The 16,710-nt window shown below is 41.3% G+C and overlaps 1 protein-coding gene across 9 annotated transcripts in view; it reads right to left on the reverse strand.

Annotated features, from left to right (window-relative positions):
• Positions 1-12,394, reverse strand: part of SLC16A12 (solute carrier family 16 member 12) — a 33,394-nt gene extending 21,000 nt beyond the window's left edge. Inside the window, exons 1-3 of one of the 9 annotated variants that reach the window (XM_038141552.1) lie at positions 11,291-11,434; positions 10,198-10,251; positions 9,001-9,049 (exon numbers count right to left, since the gene is read on the reverse strand). The gene's annotated coding sequence lies outside the window, so the exon portion shown is untranslated. The other 8 variants (XM_038141553.1, XM_038141551.1, XM_038141557.1 and 5 more) reach the window with 8 other exon arrangements.
• Between the last annotated feature and the right edge of the window lie 4,316 nt (positions 12,395-16,710).

Here is a 16,710-nt window from a genome sequence, read left to right on the forward strand (position 1 = left end):
TAAAAAAGTCAAATAGCCCTACTATCATGTCAGAGCCACAAATTATTTTTCCTTTAATGATGTTAATATATAATCACTGTATATTGTAATTGGGCATTAAGATAATCCCCAGCAGGAATGGTAGAAAAATCTTTAAATACTGGACAGACAACTGTTCAAGACAAAAAAGCAGGATGCCTGTCATTTCCTGAAACAGACTTTCAAAAGTAACTGCTGATTAATGTAGCTTTACAGGGTTAGGGATTTCTGAGAAGTCATAGCAGAAATCACATTTACCTTATTTTAAAAGCATAATATATTATAATAGATCCATAGGTACATTCCAGTGAATGCATCTCTGCACAAGTAGGCTCACATGTGTGTCCCTGCACAAACCCTTCAGAAAGTAACAAAAGGGAAGCTACTAAGTTGGGAAGGAAACATTAAATACTAAAATGAAAGACAAGGAAACAGACGAAAGTCAAGAGGAAGAACTCTTAGCATGCCATACAAAATACATCTCTGACCAGGAAGAATGCATTTGACAGCATGCACACAGTGAAATATGCATCTACTCACAAGCAACTGTTTTGGTGAAATCACATGCTGGAAGTTAACAAACAACCAAAGTGTCTTGGGCAGACCAGCACATTCTTCATGCTCAGTCTTCCATTCAGCCTCGCTGAGCCATCCATGTTTCAACTAGATCCTTTCTTAATACTGTATTTTAGTTTTTAGGAAAACTTGAAAGCCTTGAGAGAAGTGCCCCAGGTTCCCTTTGCTGAGTGAATACTGGTGCAGCTGCTCGATTACATCATTTTCAGAAATGATCAGCAGGAACTTTCCATGATACTTAAGGGTGTGCTCCTGCTAGTCAGCATTGCAGCCCAGAAATACAATTTCTCAATTTTATGTTAAAAAACATTTCTCTTCACACAACGTTTTTGCTTTGGTAAGTGAAACACAGAAAAAAAATCACCCTGTTATACTTTAAGTATTTTACCATTTAATTTTACCATTGCTCTCCAGATTTCTATTTTAATTTCTTTAAAAGTTAGTCTCCATTTTCATTTTCTCAGATGTTCCCATACATATCCTTAGCCTGTATCCTCTCAGCTCCACAAACACACCGAACTGTCAGCAAGCAGAATCTTACAGTAAGTGTTCAAACAAGCCTGTGATGGAGATGTGATTGGAAAGAACATTTGGAAAAATATCTGAACAAAAGATGCACGGGATTATCTTAACTCATAAAAAGCATGAGACCAAGGGACCCAAGGGTGGCTCTGGCTGGAAAACAAACCTGTAAGTAGTGAGGGTAGAAATTTTATAGAAGAGAACTTTGAGTCACTCTAACAGTAAATGAGACAGTATGTAGAAAAACAGGAAACCACTTTCCCCAGATTGTATCACATTTGTCTTTTCTCTTCACCATCTTCACTGTAAAGCCCCAAAGCTACAAAAGAAGGAGAAACAGAGCCCATCTGGAGGAGCAAGACATCAGGGAGTCATCTTGTTAAATGTTAGACAGCAATGATAAGAGAGCCCATAAAAGGTGAAATTTTAAAGTACTTGAAAAGGGAAAGAAAGAAAGAGGCTGATGCTATCTAAGAAAAGTAACCTAGAAATTTATGTAAGAACTGGTTATAAAAACATTGGTAAAAATTCTCTGCTTCTTCTTCCTATTAAACTCTGTCCTAATTACAGCAACTGAATATTTACAACCCCAGAACCAGCACAGCCTGCCAAATCTCCCATAAAACACCCAAAGGCTCCTATGAGCAAACTCTCAAATGGAAACACTTCAGAATCAAACTATGCAGCCTCTGCTTTTTCATCTGATCCTACAGACCAGTTTGCTGGCCATTTAGCATAGCTCTTGAACCATTGAATTGGAAAGTCTATGAAGACAAAAACCTGGCTAAAAAGATCAATAATAGATTGTAGAAGTAAGTATAGACTTTCAACCTGGTACCATGTTCCAGGATGTACTCCATACAAGTTATTAAAAAGTTTTAAAAAAACCCAAACAAAGTAGTCCTGGCTTTTCACTCTCAGCTTTGTTATTCATATTACTGGTCAAGGAGCCATGGTGAAGAAATGCATTTGCTGCCTGTTAAGACTGGACAGTCACATGAGTATCATTTGGTCAAAGTCTCACCACATGTCAGCTTGGGAACGAAAGAACAAGATTTAAAAGGATGACCCAACAGTTATCCTCTTATCCTGTTATTCCAGCCAACCTTGTAATTTTCTCTTACTTAGATCTCGTTATCAATATTCCTTTTGGTGGGATCAGTTTCACTTTAAACAGCTTATTACATGGATAAAAAAAGGAGCAAAAATAACTCAAGAATTATCAGAAAGCAAAAATAATTTCTAAAACCAATGTTCATATATTGATACACAGAGGATAATATTCCTTAAAATCTTCTCACTCTGAAGTTAATATTTTTCTCTAAAAATGAACAGGTCCTAATGATTTTTTCAAGAACATCTTCTATTTGCAATGGAAATTTCCCTCTAGGGAATAAATTACAAATATCAAGATAGTATTATTTAAATTGCATCTTCTGAATTACCTGAAAGAGTAACTTGGAGCATCCCAAAGAAGAGTTGTTACAGGGAGTTGTTGGTTTACCCATAAATTCATTGGCACCATCATAACAAAAAGATAATCTTGGTCTCACACTAAAACTGATAAACAAAAACTAAGGTCCAATTAAATTATTATCTTTTGTTTTAGTGACGAGATCTGTCACTGAGTTAAGTTTCCATTTCCAATTAAGTACCACTGGTGTATCTTGATACCCTGAAAAATATTGGGAAGATGTTGGCAGCAACACCTGCCTACGAAGCTACCTAAAAGAAGCTCTGTTGCATGCTCCAAATCATTCATCATTAGATAATTTTTCTTCTTGAGTGGACATTTTATGTTAGGGCAGGTTGCACTTAATAAATTTTAAAATGCTACAAAGTTTTAAATTCACCTGAAGCAAAAATAGAATCCAAATAAACTTTTAATTAGTCCACAAGCAGATTTCCACCTCCACTGCCACCCTAAAACACACTCCACTGGTTTCACACACTGTTCTGTCTGTCACCACCTTCACATCCTCTGTTTTTTTCCCCAGATAGATTTTCGTTGGTGCCTTTTCTGTCAGGAGGCATTGATACACTGACAACAGCATTTACACGCTTGCTATATTCTCTAGAAGCAATAAAACTAGGGGATTTTTTTATTTTCTAGGAGTTGCTTTGTGTACCAAGTTTTCATAACTGTCACCCAAGATTTACTTTCTTATTTAGGTAAAAGTAAAAATAGCCTACTAAAGGAGTACTCTGCAAAGCACCTCTGCTGATACACCCAAGCTGCCCATGCAAGACTTCTCATCTGAAATACTTTGTTAACCCTTGCTTTCTGGCAAACAGACAAAGCTTGCAAACTGACAAGTGTCATTTTACCATCAGTCACGTGTGGGCTGATTTTATGTGGCTTGCACCATAAACCAAATGCACAATTACATCATATGGGTTGCAGCCCCTCAGAGATTACTCTCCATTCCATTAACTTCATTAAAAGTAGACAGGATGTGAGGGATAATTCTATTTATTCTTTCCAACTTGCTACTCCATCAGGCCAAATTAAATGGGCACTGATAGAAAGAACTCTGACCACAAAGAAGAGATGAAACACTGGCTTCATGAAGAGCAGAGGATGGTGGAGCAGGCAGGGAATGAGTCACAGTTCATCCTAGATTTCCTGTTCTCACTTGCACTGCTCTGCTCTACTGCCCTGCCTACTCTACATCTGGATCCCTAAGCTAGCCAGAAGGGGAACTGTTCAAAGCTTTGTATGTGTGCTGTGCCCCACAGAACTAAACAGGGGACAGAAATAACAGTGTTTGCTTCTGCAGGAAGCTGGCTCTGCCTGGGATTCGCAGGGATATCTCTGCTAACAAAGCATTTTTGCCTTGCTAATTTGCATCATAGCCATGTGCCAACCTGCAAAAATGAAAATTAAATTTCACCAATGTAATTGTTCTCCAACTGCATCCTGTTTTGACTGCTTAGATTTTCACGTATTTAGGGTGGAAGCCAGGTCCTTCAATACATAATGACAGAAACTGCATATTTTTGCTGAGAGTTTCAGGGTCCTTGGTGATCAGCTGTGATGCTGCAATCAACACATTGTTCATCCAATACTAATTTTTCTGCTGTCATCAAATTGTATTTTATGGCAGCTACATTTCCCAAATTAAATATTTGGGCCACTTTCAATGCAAAATACCAGATGCACAGAGAAATAGTCTGAACTGATTTAGATGAGGAAACAAAAAAAATGTTACTTCTATACTCAACAATAAAAACAGCTTTCATACAAAAAACTCCAGCTGCTATTGGAGCACAGTATTGATATTGGTCAACTTGAGAAACTACCTGATCTTTGCAGCCACTCAGTCTTTTCAAGAGGGAAAGTGCTGCTCCTCTCAGCTGCCTTTTCTTGCTCAGCTGATTTCCATTCCAATATTCTCTCTGCCCACATGAGAGAATGTTTTTTCAGTCCCTTTAAAAATGCACTTTGGATTTCTGCTGGTGTTATCACACTACTGCTGCCCAAAGGACCATTAAGACTAAATGAAGAGAGAAAAATCCTCACAAAAGTTTAGAAAGAGAGCAAAAGGGAGTCAACAGGCAGAGGGCACTTTATGGAGAAGCTCCCCAAATGGTCTTCAGTCAAAACAAGTAGTGTTGGCTTGTTAGGTGAAGCAGGTCAGATAGTGTATCTTTCAAGCTTCTGTGGAAGAAAGTGTAATTTAAGGAGATGTTTGCATGAAAGCAGGGTTGCTGAGAGACAGTCAACAGGGAGAGAACTCTCCAGGAATGTGTGGCAGCAAGGACATGATCATGGTGAACATTGATAGGCAGTGGTTTGTTATCCAAATTGATGGCATTGCATCTGGAAGGCTGCAATGTTTAAAAACAAACAAACAAACAAAAAGCTAACTACCAGAAATGTTTGTTTCTTTAAAAAACTGAAAAATAGCTGCCTATGAGAAGTGTAACAACATCAACATATTCAAATGGCAATAGCACATCAATTCTTCAAGGGCCAACTCAGACCAGTTAGCCCATATGATGAAAAGGGAAACCTTTATTCCCATCAAGTTCAGTGCAGTAACTAATTTTAAAACCAGCTGGGGATATTTATTGAACACTGACACTGAGGCACACTGGTGTAGGCAAGGCTGAGTGTGATGCCCCTGGCCCAGGAAATTTCAAGCTGAATAGCTGAGAGACTGGATTCAGCATTTCAGTGACAGAAAGATGAAGCTGGCACTTGAATGTGGAACCATTTTGGGTTTGACTCTCCTTATTTCAGGCCTTCCTTTTCCTGTTCTAGGTCTACAGAATAAATTGAGGACTTTTGTGAGGTCTTCAAGAAGCTCTCAAAGCCAACCTAGTTTAAGATGTGTTTATAACGAACACGCTATGACTTATTAGGTACTGAAACAGGCAACAAAACACTGTGGCGAGTGGGAAAACCATTTGAATCAGGAGAGATGTTAATTATGAGATCCAACAGCACCACAGACTACAGACTACAGCACCACTACTCTTCCCTAGAGAGGCAAGGGAAAGATCCTACTTCCTACATTTGCATTTCACATCTGGGAAATGTGAATCATTACATCAACATTTAGAAAATCCAGAAATAGCAGAAAGGAAGGAAACTTTGCCTAAAAAAAAAAAAAAAAAAAAAAAAAAAGAAAAAAGTGAAAGATAGGAGACTGTTTCCATCTTGAACAAAGGGAAGGAAAACTTCCAGGTCCTATTCAGAAAGGGGGATGCAGGAACTTTGTGGTTGCTAGCTAAAACATCTTCTCTGTTTTGATACTCAAAACCTGCCTCTAGCTGCCTCTAGGACTTTCTGCAATAGCTGGGAAACAGCTTTCATTTTTAAAATATCCAAAGAAAATGTTTTCTTCTTCTATTTATTTTCTACCAGGCACTTTGCTTCTGACATTGCAATAGAGAACTTAAATTTCTTTTATCATATTTTCATCTGCACTCTCACCTAATGCTTCAAATGGATTTGAGAAAATATTTCAATCATTAGGTACACAGTTACCCCAGAAGAAATGGAGTATAAATGGTGTATGTAGGCAAGTATACTGGCAGTCTGTGACAAAAGTTGAGGAGTCCCTGAAGTTTGGACAAATCTCTTTACAAGATATGGCAATAATTTTGATGGAATCCCAGCACTCACCGATTGCACAAGAAACTTGGAGAGCTGGAAAGAAAAAGGTGGCAAATGGGTTCTCTGTAATTTACCTACCAGTAGGTTAAAAGAACAAATATGTACATTATAAATAAATATCCACATATGGTCTAGGGCTTCCCATGTTCATTATTTCTAGACAATTATGACAACTCTCTGGTAGCAACTAATGTATTTACCATTCAAAAAGCATTCAAGGACAGTATTCCCCAGAAACTGAATAGATGCTACTGACAATAAGAACAGTTAAAGAAAATAATGTTTAATAGTAAAAGGAGCCCAGATTATTTCCCATGTCTTGTTTTTACATTAGTTTTTAATCCTATCCACTTAAATAGCATTACCCAACTTGCAATTTGATGCAGAATGTAAGACTGATTCCTGGTGCATATAAGCATGGATGTACATCCCTTACACAGACTAGGCATACAACACACATTAAAAAATACAGTTACTTCATTTTTCTCTTATTTGCATAATGCTCTGAGACAGCATTCACACTAAAGCCCAGAAAATCATGTTACAATCAAATACCAAAAAAGGAGAAAGCCCAACAGCTTTTCAGTGCAAATCAGTAATGTTTCTAAAAGCAAACATGACTCTTCATTTACTGCTTTCTCGCTTCATTTTCTCATCAAACCAAACAAGCAAAAACTGATAAATATGACACATAAACCAAATAAGAATAAAATATTATGTTCCTTTTTTTTTTAAGTCAAGTAAAAGCAGCAAAATACCTTGGTTTGTGGATAACTTGTAGTTGTCCAATGGTTAACTGCAGCTGAGAAACAACTATTCAGGAGCATTTGCATTGTATGCAAAGTAACTGACAGAGTTTTACTGACTAAGACTAAATTCATCCCAACTCACAAAATATATTGTTGCATGCCCTCCAGCCGGTTCTACAATTCCCAGCTGCTGTAAGCTCTGGGAAAGAAATCTGCCACAAATTGCCAGCTAATCTTACCAATGAATAGCTCATCTTGCTGCCGAAGAGATTATCTGCTGCCTCAGGGGCCTGCACAGTTTAAACTGCTGCAGAGACCAAAGTGATGGATTTTGATCTTACAGTGCAAGGAAAGATAAGTGCCTCCTGGCTATACCTGAGGTCTGTGGGCTCCTCTCTACTGCCACAGTGTGCCAGACAAGTGTCATCTGAGCAGCACCCACCCTCCTGTGCTGAAAAATGCTTCTTCCAAAAACAGCAGGCTGAGGGACCTGAACACCAAAGATTTCATACTTAGAAGATCACAGCTTTCCCTGCATGCAGTTAAATCCAGCATCCTACAAGCTGCAGAGAGACAAGGAGCCAATCCAGGAGAAGAGAGTCTCCACTTGGGTGTCTTCACCCAGAGCAGCTGACTCATTGCCCCACTGGCAACAGCTCTCCCACTTCCCAGCAAGTGCAGAACACTTCCAGAGAGGAAAACAAAACTATCAGTTCAATAAGCTCCACAGGAAGCACCTTCATTTCCAGTGAAGAAAAACAGAGTGATTAGCTTGGACAGCTTCAGTTTTGGTTTTTAAAAATTCCAAATGTCTCCATCCCACAGGCTGGGAGCCCACCTCCTGCAGGCAAGCTTAGCTTGCAGTTCTACTGCTCACAGTCACATCAATGTGTGCCAATTACCACAGGCAACAATATAGCTCATAGAATAGGTCTTTTGCTCTCAAAAGGCTGCTGTAAAAAAAAAAAAAAAAAACCCTCTTGGGAAGAAATGGATAAAATTGAGATTTTTATTTCTTTTAATCTGCTTTTTTAAATCTACAGGAGACTCTACAAAGATAATCCAAACTGCAGGTGTAGTGACCCACCACAGGACAGAAAAAGTAAGATACTTTTCTTCAATGCCATAAAGTTTCTTGTTTCAAGTTAGAAGGAAAAGGTTATTTTTCTCTGTTGAATAAAGACACTAATCATCTAATTTCTCCTTCAAATTCTATGAACAGGAACATGTACCATCATCCTCTAAATATGCACTTCTGCTAAATGGACGATGTGCTGTGTTTTCTTACTGGTTACAATAGGATCATGAGGGAGAAACAAAGTGTGTAAAGCAGGAACGGAAACAAGTCCTAAAACAATGCACGAAAGTATCAGTGCTTTCCAGACTAAAATAAATGGTAGCATATTATGGAAATCTTACATTAAACTGACTTCTTAGTCTCACCATATCAATTAAAACAGGGCTATTTGTCTAATTGCTTCTGACATTTATAATTTAACAGCAGTTCTACACTACATTCAAAAGTATATTTAACAATTTAGGTAAATGTAAAACAGAGTGAAGTGCATGCATGTAACAATTATGCTCTCTATCATTAGGGGCATCCTCTTAGGGGTGGTTTAATCTTCCCTTTTAGAGTTTTGGGCATTCACCTATTCCAGCTAAATATAATCTGATTAATAAAACTCATACTTTTATGATGCCTAGGTCTATTTTCCAGAAAAGAGAGAATAGTATAGGGAATGTATCCTTAAGTTGTACACATGGCTATACATCATGAAAGTGAAATCATTAGGTGAAAACTCAGAGTTACAACAGAAACAGAGAATCATATCTTCATGTACACAGCTAACTAAGTGCACATGCACACTACTGCATTAAGACATCTGAGCATTCAGCGACATTTTTCAAGCAACTGCCATAACCACATGTCATCATCCCCCTCTGACCATAGTTTGATAAGCAATTATTTCTTTCAGCAGCAGTGATGCCAGCAGAAACAGCCCTTACCTCCTGCTCCCTGCCATGTGCTCCTTCCTTTCAGGCCACCTTCTCAGCCCTTGACACAGCAACCACACAGTCAGACAGATCAGGGTAAAAAGTTACGAATAAAAAAGAAGAAAAGGTGCTTTTGAACCCAGTGCAGGCCCCCGATGCAGCTCCCCAAGAGCCCCACAAACAGTTGTGCTAGTGCAGCTCAGAGGGTGGCAGGGGGCTGCTGACGCAAGCACGGTTCTCTCAGGAAACACATGCCAAATCTCTCCCTCAGGAAGCAATTGTGTTTGCACCAAAGCATCTGAAAAATCTTCCCCCCCTGTGCCCAGTCTGTTGGACCTTGGCCTGGGAATATGGATCCGGAAGGGATCCCTTGGGGGTGTCCTCGTCCCCTTCCTCACAGCTGCAGACAAGAACAGCTCAGCAAATCCGATCAGTCCCGAGCCTGTGCTGCAGCAAGGCAGCTGGCAGGTGAACGGTGCACAGCTTGAAGCTGAAGTGAATGTGCAAGCTGGGGCAAAAAGAAGGTTCCTGAGTTTTCCCCTGTTTACAGATCAGCTGAATCAATTCTGATAAAGCTTTGTAAAATCAAATTACACGCTGTGCTATATTGTTTTTCATCATCACTTTCCACCTTCAGGTGAAGGCAAAAGTTAATGATTGAATTTTAAAAGCATTAATGTGGAAACCCCTTAGGGAAGCCCAGACAAGCCTTCCATTAAAATACAGCTTCTGTTACACTGCTGCAAAAAATGGAAAAGTAAACATTAAACACAATGCGACTGAAAAAAATATAAAACAAGAACAAATTATGAGCTACGTAGCACTAAGAACAGAAATACAAAAAACAGTAATAGCTAATGATTTGAGGTGAGCAATAACATGGCTCTAAATGAGGCATAATAGAATCACTCTGAGGAAAATGCAATCCTGTTTCACTTCATTAAGTTTCATGTTATCCTCCAATTTCCCAGCACTAACAGAAAGGTTTCCTTATTGCCATTGTAGGAGTGGACTTAAAACAACAAACAGACTCAGCTGTCCCAACCAGCTTGTTAACTTAATGAAATCAATTAAGTCAGAATGCTACCACAAAACCCCAAATTCATCCCAAATACCTAATTAACAACTTACCTGTAGAGATATTAAACAGAACAGGTCAATACATTAGCAGCAAATTATCCGAAAGTTCAAAATAAGGATAATACTCACTGTATCTTTTGGCTTCTTTTTTTTCATTGAATAGATTCCCTGAATTTAGTCAGCCTGTATGAACACACAGTTTCCTTTAAGACAAGCAACTTGAAATGCTGTTTATCCTTAAATGCTGTTTACCTGACCAGCATCTTACCTAACCAACAGTTTTATATATGTCTATTAAAAAAATATAAAAATTATATACACACACATACATATATATATATATATATATATATATATATATATATATATATATATATATATATATATGCCTGAGTCTATTACTGCACACCTGGTTGTCCTACAAGAGACTAAGGATTCTCCTGGAAATACACTGTGTTAATATCCCAGAAGAACTGTCCAGGCTCTTCAGAATACAGATCGCTGTAATTAGCTGCTTCCACAGCTACCTGGCCCTGCGGAAGGCCAGAGGGCAGCCCTGCAGCCCGGCATGGAGCTGCCTGTGCCTGCCGCTCACGCAAACACAAGCACAAACACACACACAAACACACCAACACAAGCACAAACACACACACACGAACACACAAACCCACGAACACAAGCACAAGCACACACGCAGAGCCGTGCGCGGGCATCCCGGTGACAGCCGCGCGTCCGCACGCACGGAGACGGCGACAAGGCGCAGCCCTGCTTCTCACACCTGCCTCGGAACAGGTACATTTGTTCTGCTTATGCAACAGAAATAAAAGATACCTGAGCTTCCTCATACCATCTAGCAACTTGAAACGCTGTTTATCCTTAAATGCTGTTTACCTGACCAGCATCTTACCTAACCAACAGTTTTATATATGTCTATTAAAAAAATATAAAACTTATATATATATATATATATATATGCACGTATATACATCCTGTCATTAAATACTGGCGTTTACGTTCATTTTTATTGGTTTTTCAAGGTTTCCGCAGTCCTAAGGCTCCACGACACAGGCAGGGCACGAAAGCGCCTCGGCTGCGGCCGCCCCGCCGGGGAGCCGCGCTGCCCGCCCCGCTCCGCGCCCCGGCCGCGCTGCCCGCGGGCCCCCCCTGTGTCCCCCCTGTGTCCCCCCGGCCGCTGCCGGGCCCCGCAGCCCCCAGCCCCTACCTGCAGGCTGCAGCCCCCGCCTGCAGGCTGCGGGCCGGGAGGAGCCCCGGGCCGCCCGTGCGCGCTGCCCCGCGGGGCGGAGGCTCCGGGGCGCGGGGCCGTGCGCCCGCCCCGCAGCGCGGCCGCCACCGCGGCCCCCGGCACAGGAGGCAGGGACGCGGCTCGGGCTCGGCTCAGCCCCTCCCCGGCGGAGTTTGCCCGGCAGCCCCGGTCGCCCACCTGGCCGGCCGGCTGCCCCTCTCCGCAGCGGGACCCGGCGGGCTCGGCCGAGCGCGGCCCCTCGCCCGGCTCCGTCAAGCTGTCATCGAGGCAGCCGGAGTCCCTCCTTCGTGGTACCTTCACCAGCATGAGAAGTGCGTCTCAGCAGTGCCACGGGAGCTTTCATCGCATTAAGGGATTTTTTTGTTCTTTGGGTTTTGGTTTTTTTTTCCCCCCATCGAGGCAAAGTCAGTACAGGGATTTGTGGATCAGTGCTCTCAAGCTTTTTGTAAGTTATTTTAAACTGTTCCAAAGTCAGGCAACATTCAAGAGTGGAAATAACAGCAGAACTCGTGCATATGGATGGTCTTCTGTCACACACACCAGCCCTTCCTGCCCATTGGTAATCATGCTGCTGTTTGGTAGTTTTTAAATTTTCAAACGTAGTTCAAAACCCCAGACCAGGGAAAGGACTCATGCAGATTTGGACCCTAGACTCTTGGAACAAGTTTCAAATTCCAGCAGCCTTCTGTTTATCCAAGAAAGATAAACGAAGTGGCCTGCTGAATACTGCATGTGTTTTCAGGCAAGATCTGGAAAGCAGCAGGTCTTTGCTCAGAAAGGACACTAAACATCCTGTGACACTTTCCATGAGAACAAAGATAAAATGGGATCTTTTCTTACCCTGCTTGTGGCCAGACAAGAGCTGCTTGGTCCTTGTCTTTCCCCAGGACCTTGCTGCCTTTCAGCGCTGCTATGAAGAGCAAGTGCAAAGCTGCCAGGAGTGTGCCAGCAGAGCCCTTGGAAGGTGGCAGGGAGCTGTCTGCTCTGCTGGTCTTCAGGATAAGTTCAAGCATGCATGATTTGGGTAAGCATGGCAGCTTCAGGGCAGATTATTAATTGGAAAAGACTTCCTTTTCTAGGTGACTCTAGAGCTACTCTGTGCCGTACAGCCGCACAAGAGAGCCAGGAGAGACTGATCTTTCCCCTCCTTCTGCACACTGTGGCATGAAGCTGCACACCCCTATGCACATCTTCCCCAGCACCAGCACACCCCCTCCTGTGGCATGTGGCCCACAGCAGTCCAAGAGAAAAGGGGCTAGGTTTTCCCCACCATGCATGCGGGTGATAAAAACTTGTCCTTGAACAAAAAAAAGCGCAGCTCTTTCTTGTTGAGTTTTTGATTTCCCCCTGCCCCCCCCCCCACTTTTTTATGGTTCTTTAATATTTTGGAAAGATTTTTAATCTTACCTGTACTAAATTGTGCTTCATGTTGGAAGATTTCCTTTGCCACAATACCCTGGTAACATAATTGCAGCTGACTTTATTTGAACTGCTTAACACAGGCAGATAAAATTCTGAACAAGAAAGTCTGGGCATTAAGCTGCTGGTCAAGAGCTTGGGGATCTCAACACTGCAATGAACTTCCCCTGCAAGTCTGGTTGGCAGCACCTCTATGGCAACTCCCCATCAGCAGTGGGAACAGCAGTGGTTATCTGTATTGGCTACTGACATTTTGACATCTGGCTCAACAACAGGTAATGCTTCTCTGTGGTGTGGAAAGGATATTGTCAGAGCACTACAGCACACTGCATTGTACATGCCAGGGAAACTCAGGCAGAAAAACCCTCACATTCTGCTGACCTGCCCCCGGTGCTACAACAACAACTTTAAAACACTCCTGTGCTAATTCATTTTTATATAAATTCATTTTAATCACTGAAGTGTCAGAAGCTAGATAACACCAAATCGAAATGCATGACTTCATTTGGTTCTTGGATCAAAACTCTGACACTAACAGAAATACCAGGGTTTGGGTTACACACGTGTTTACACATTCATGGCAGCCTTCCTTTTGTCACTAATTTTTCTCATGCAAGTTTCAGCTGCTGACACCACACAAATGACCAAGCAACATAAAAGAAGTCATGAATAATGGCCTTAATCCTTCCAAAATTGCAAGACTATGAATGTTGCTTTTTCTAGAACTGCAATCAAGATAGGAAAGGAGCACACACCCTCACCTGGAGTGCCTGAGCAGGCAAAGAAAACACAACTGGGCAAGGGCTTGTTTTGGTTTGGCTCCTGTGCAAACAAGAGTAATTCCTTTACACTCCTTCACACTTTGCAAACCACAAAAACATAGTACTGTAGAATTCAACAGGTAAAAGAAAAGTTTTTGCAGTTTAGAGAATGGTTAGGTGCCATGGAACAGTGGATGAATGGCCTTCCTACAAAATAAATGTTCTTAATTTGAACCTTTATATACAAATACCTGTTGGAAACTGAAAACCTCACTACCCTCCTTCCACTGCCCTCCTCTCCCATCTCCCTGGGAGCCAATCAGCCCTGCACTTGCAGCCAGCCAACTGTACAGGGACATGCTGCAACGGCGTGCTCAGAGGAACATTTCCAGATCTGGTCACTAACATTTGGATCTACAACCTTTGGCATTCTGTAGCCAAAGGAACCCAGCTTCCCTGGCATCTCTAAAAAATTAAGCCAAAGACTGGGGAAACTACAAGTTCCTATGGTTCCTTCAGCCCCTTCTCTGTGTCTATAATCAAATTTTGCCAACTCCAAGGCAAGAAGGTAAAGTACCCACCACTTGAGAGCTGAGGCTCCTTTCTGGAGGTGAAGGAAAGCTCTGTTTCTTACTGACGCACAAGATTTTAGCAAGGGATCAAAAGACTCTGATGCATTCCTAAAAATATGTGGCTGTGTAAGTCATATATGTAGCCTGGGATAGAAAAAGGAGGGTATGTAATGTTCTCTTCACTTTTCATGGACACTGGCAATTCCTGGAACGTAAGACCACCATTCTGCATCAGATCAAAAGATGCATTTAAAATCAGGCAGTTTCTAATGACACTGAACTAGATGAGGGTATGTCTTGCTACCTACAGAGTGCATCATCTTCAGAATATTGGGAAATTTTGACAGAAGCATCCTCACTTTCTCAATATGAAATAAGTAAAGGCAGATCAATACTTAATATTAGTTGAACAAGAGGATGATTCATCTCCTTTTACTGATTACAAACTTCCACATTTCAAATCTTCTGCCTTGCTAGTCTTTATGCACATGTCACAGAAGTCCTTGCTCCAAGCACACACTGTAAGATTTCTGGACACATTTATATGCACGTATTTTACAAAGAACTGCATTCCAGCTAGCAAGTGCAATAATTTTTCACTGGAAAACATAGATTCATCACTAAAAATGTCCTATGGAAACATAATTTAACAAAATTTGGCTGTAGAAATGCAGGAGCTTTAAAAAAACCCTTGTATTTCAAATGACTTGCTTTTGGCAGCCTGCTAGGTTTCCTTGCTAGCAGGCTTTATTTTGGTGGGGAAAGTGAAATGAAATGTAGACATCTTGAAATTTCCCATCAGAAGAAAAACTTAATTAGACATTGGAATTTTTCACAGCATGGGAATAATAAATTTGAATTAGTCTTTCTTGGAAGCAAGCCTTTGCACAGCTATTCCAGTTTTTTTTCCATATTCACCTAACTGTGGACCAGAAGCTTGGGCTACTTCACTCCATACAGGAATCTGACATCAAATGCAGGCTGTAATGTCTCGAGTCTGAGGAGACCTAATCATTTCCATAATTCTACAACTTTTCAGGACATTATTCAGAGCAGTTGCGTTCTTCTGGGTGGCAAGTATAGCTTGTTGTGCCCTCAGAAGAAATGGTGTTGGCAGCTTGTCCTGCTCGTCATCAACACCCTTGCCTGTAGCAGCTCTCAGGAAAATGCACAAGCTAAAGAAGAGTGAATTGGGGATCAAGGCCTGAAGGCAATACAGGTGGTCTTTATCCTGTTCACCAAATGAGCACACAAAACCATGTAAACGAAGATAGTAAACCACCACCAATTCTTCACACCTCCACAGCACAGAAAACAAGTCCTTTGGCAAGAATTTTCTGCAGCTCAAACAAAACTCTGGCTGGTGTTTGCTGCTGCTGGGGCTTTCAGAGAGAATTCCTACCCAGCCTGGGGTATACTGTGCCTCTGGACAGGTTTTTGCTCCAGCTCACCTGTAAAATACACAGCTTAACACCTAGGACTATTTTCAATTCAGTTTTACTACCTATTTGTTGTCTTCTCAGGCTGAGGGAAAAGTTTCTTTGGTTTAAACTTTAATACATTACTTTAAATAAAATATTCCCATTGATAGTATCTACAGCAAACATTTACAGAGTTAACAAACACAGAAACTATTGTCATTCCACGCAGAAAGTTACAAGCATCAAAGATTTCTGTTTTATTTGGAGATGTACCAGATTAGTTCCAGGGGCACTTACGCAACACAGAATCCTACAGATAATTTTTTTTCACCTGTGCTTGGTACAACAATTTTTTCCCCCATTCATTTGCTTTTTTCTCTGTGAATCATGCATGTACAGACAGAGCTAACAAAAAGAAACTATCTGCTCTGAATAGCCCAGTATTTTGGTAAATATTACACCATTGATTATCCACGGCCTTGCATTTCAGTGTCAGCCACGTGGCTGCTGCCATCCCAGCACTGGCAGCACAGGGCAGCAGCATTCCACACCACCTCACTGCTCTGCAGCCAGTGCTGCTGACTTTGGAACTGGTGCCACAAACTTCATCAACAGATTTCTGATTCAAGCCTGAATCATATTTTAGTACAGTGTTTTTGTTAGTGTTTTAAAAATGTTCTCTGCTGTTCTGCCTTTTGCTGTGTGTGTCCCAAATTCCCCTTTACTGAGTTGCCAGTCATTCACCACTGCTTTCTAGCACAGCAGGGGGAGTGGGATGGTCAGGGACTGAAAGGGAACTGACTCTAAATCACCTTCTCTCCTCCAGTGGGTCTGTAAGGCAATAGGCTAGAAAAGGAAGAGCCAGTTCTTACACTTTTGTGAATAAAGATATTTTAATTGCCTAACAATCTCCACACAGAGGACAAACTTCTACAGCATCTCATGCCCATAGTCACTGGACTCCAGAGCAGTATCAGGAACAGCTCTTCTGCTCCCAGCCTGATCAAGGGCCTTATAATGCCAGAGTTGGTGTATTAGAACTTTATAGTAATGTACATAAAAGAAAACGAAGCAAATTCCCATAATGCTGGGAACCAGATGTTCACAAAAACCTCACAAAGGCACTTTTATAATTGCCTTTCAGGTAGGAGAGCCGGAATAGAGAGAGAGATGTTGCATGGCACCTTAAAAAAAAATCAAGCTCC

Source organism: Motacilla alba, chromosome 6 (genome assembly GCF_015832195.1).
Source record: "Motacilla alba alba isolate MOTALB_02 chromosome 6, Motacilla_alba_V1.0_pri, whole genome shotgun sequence".
Lineage (NCBI taxonomy): Eukaryota > Metazoa > Chordata > Aves > Passeriformes > Motacillidae > Motacilla > Motacilla alba.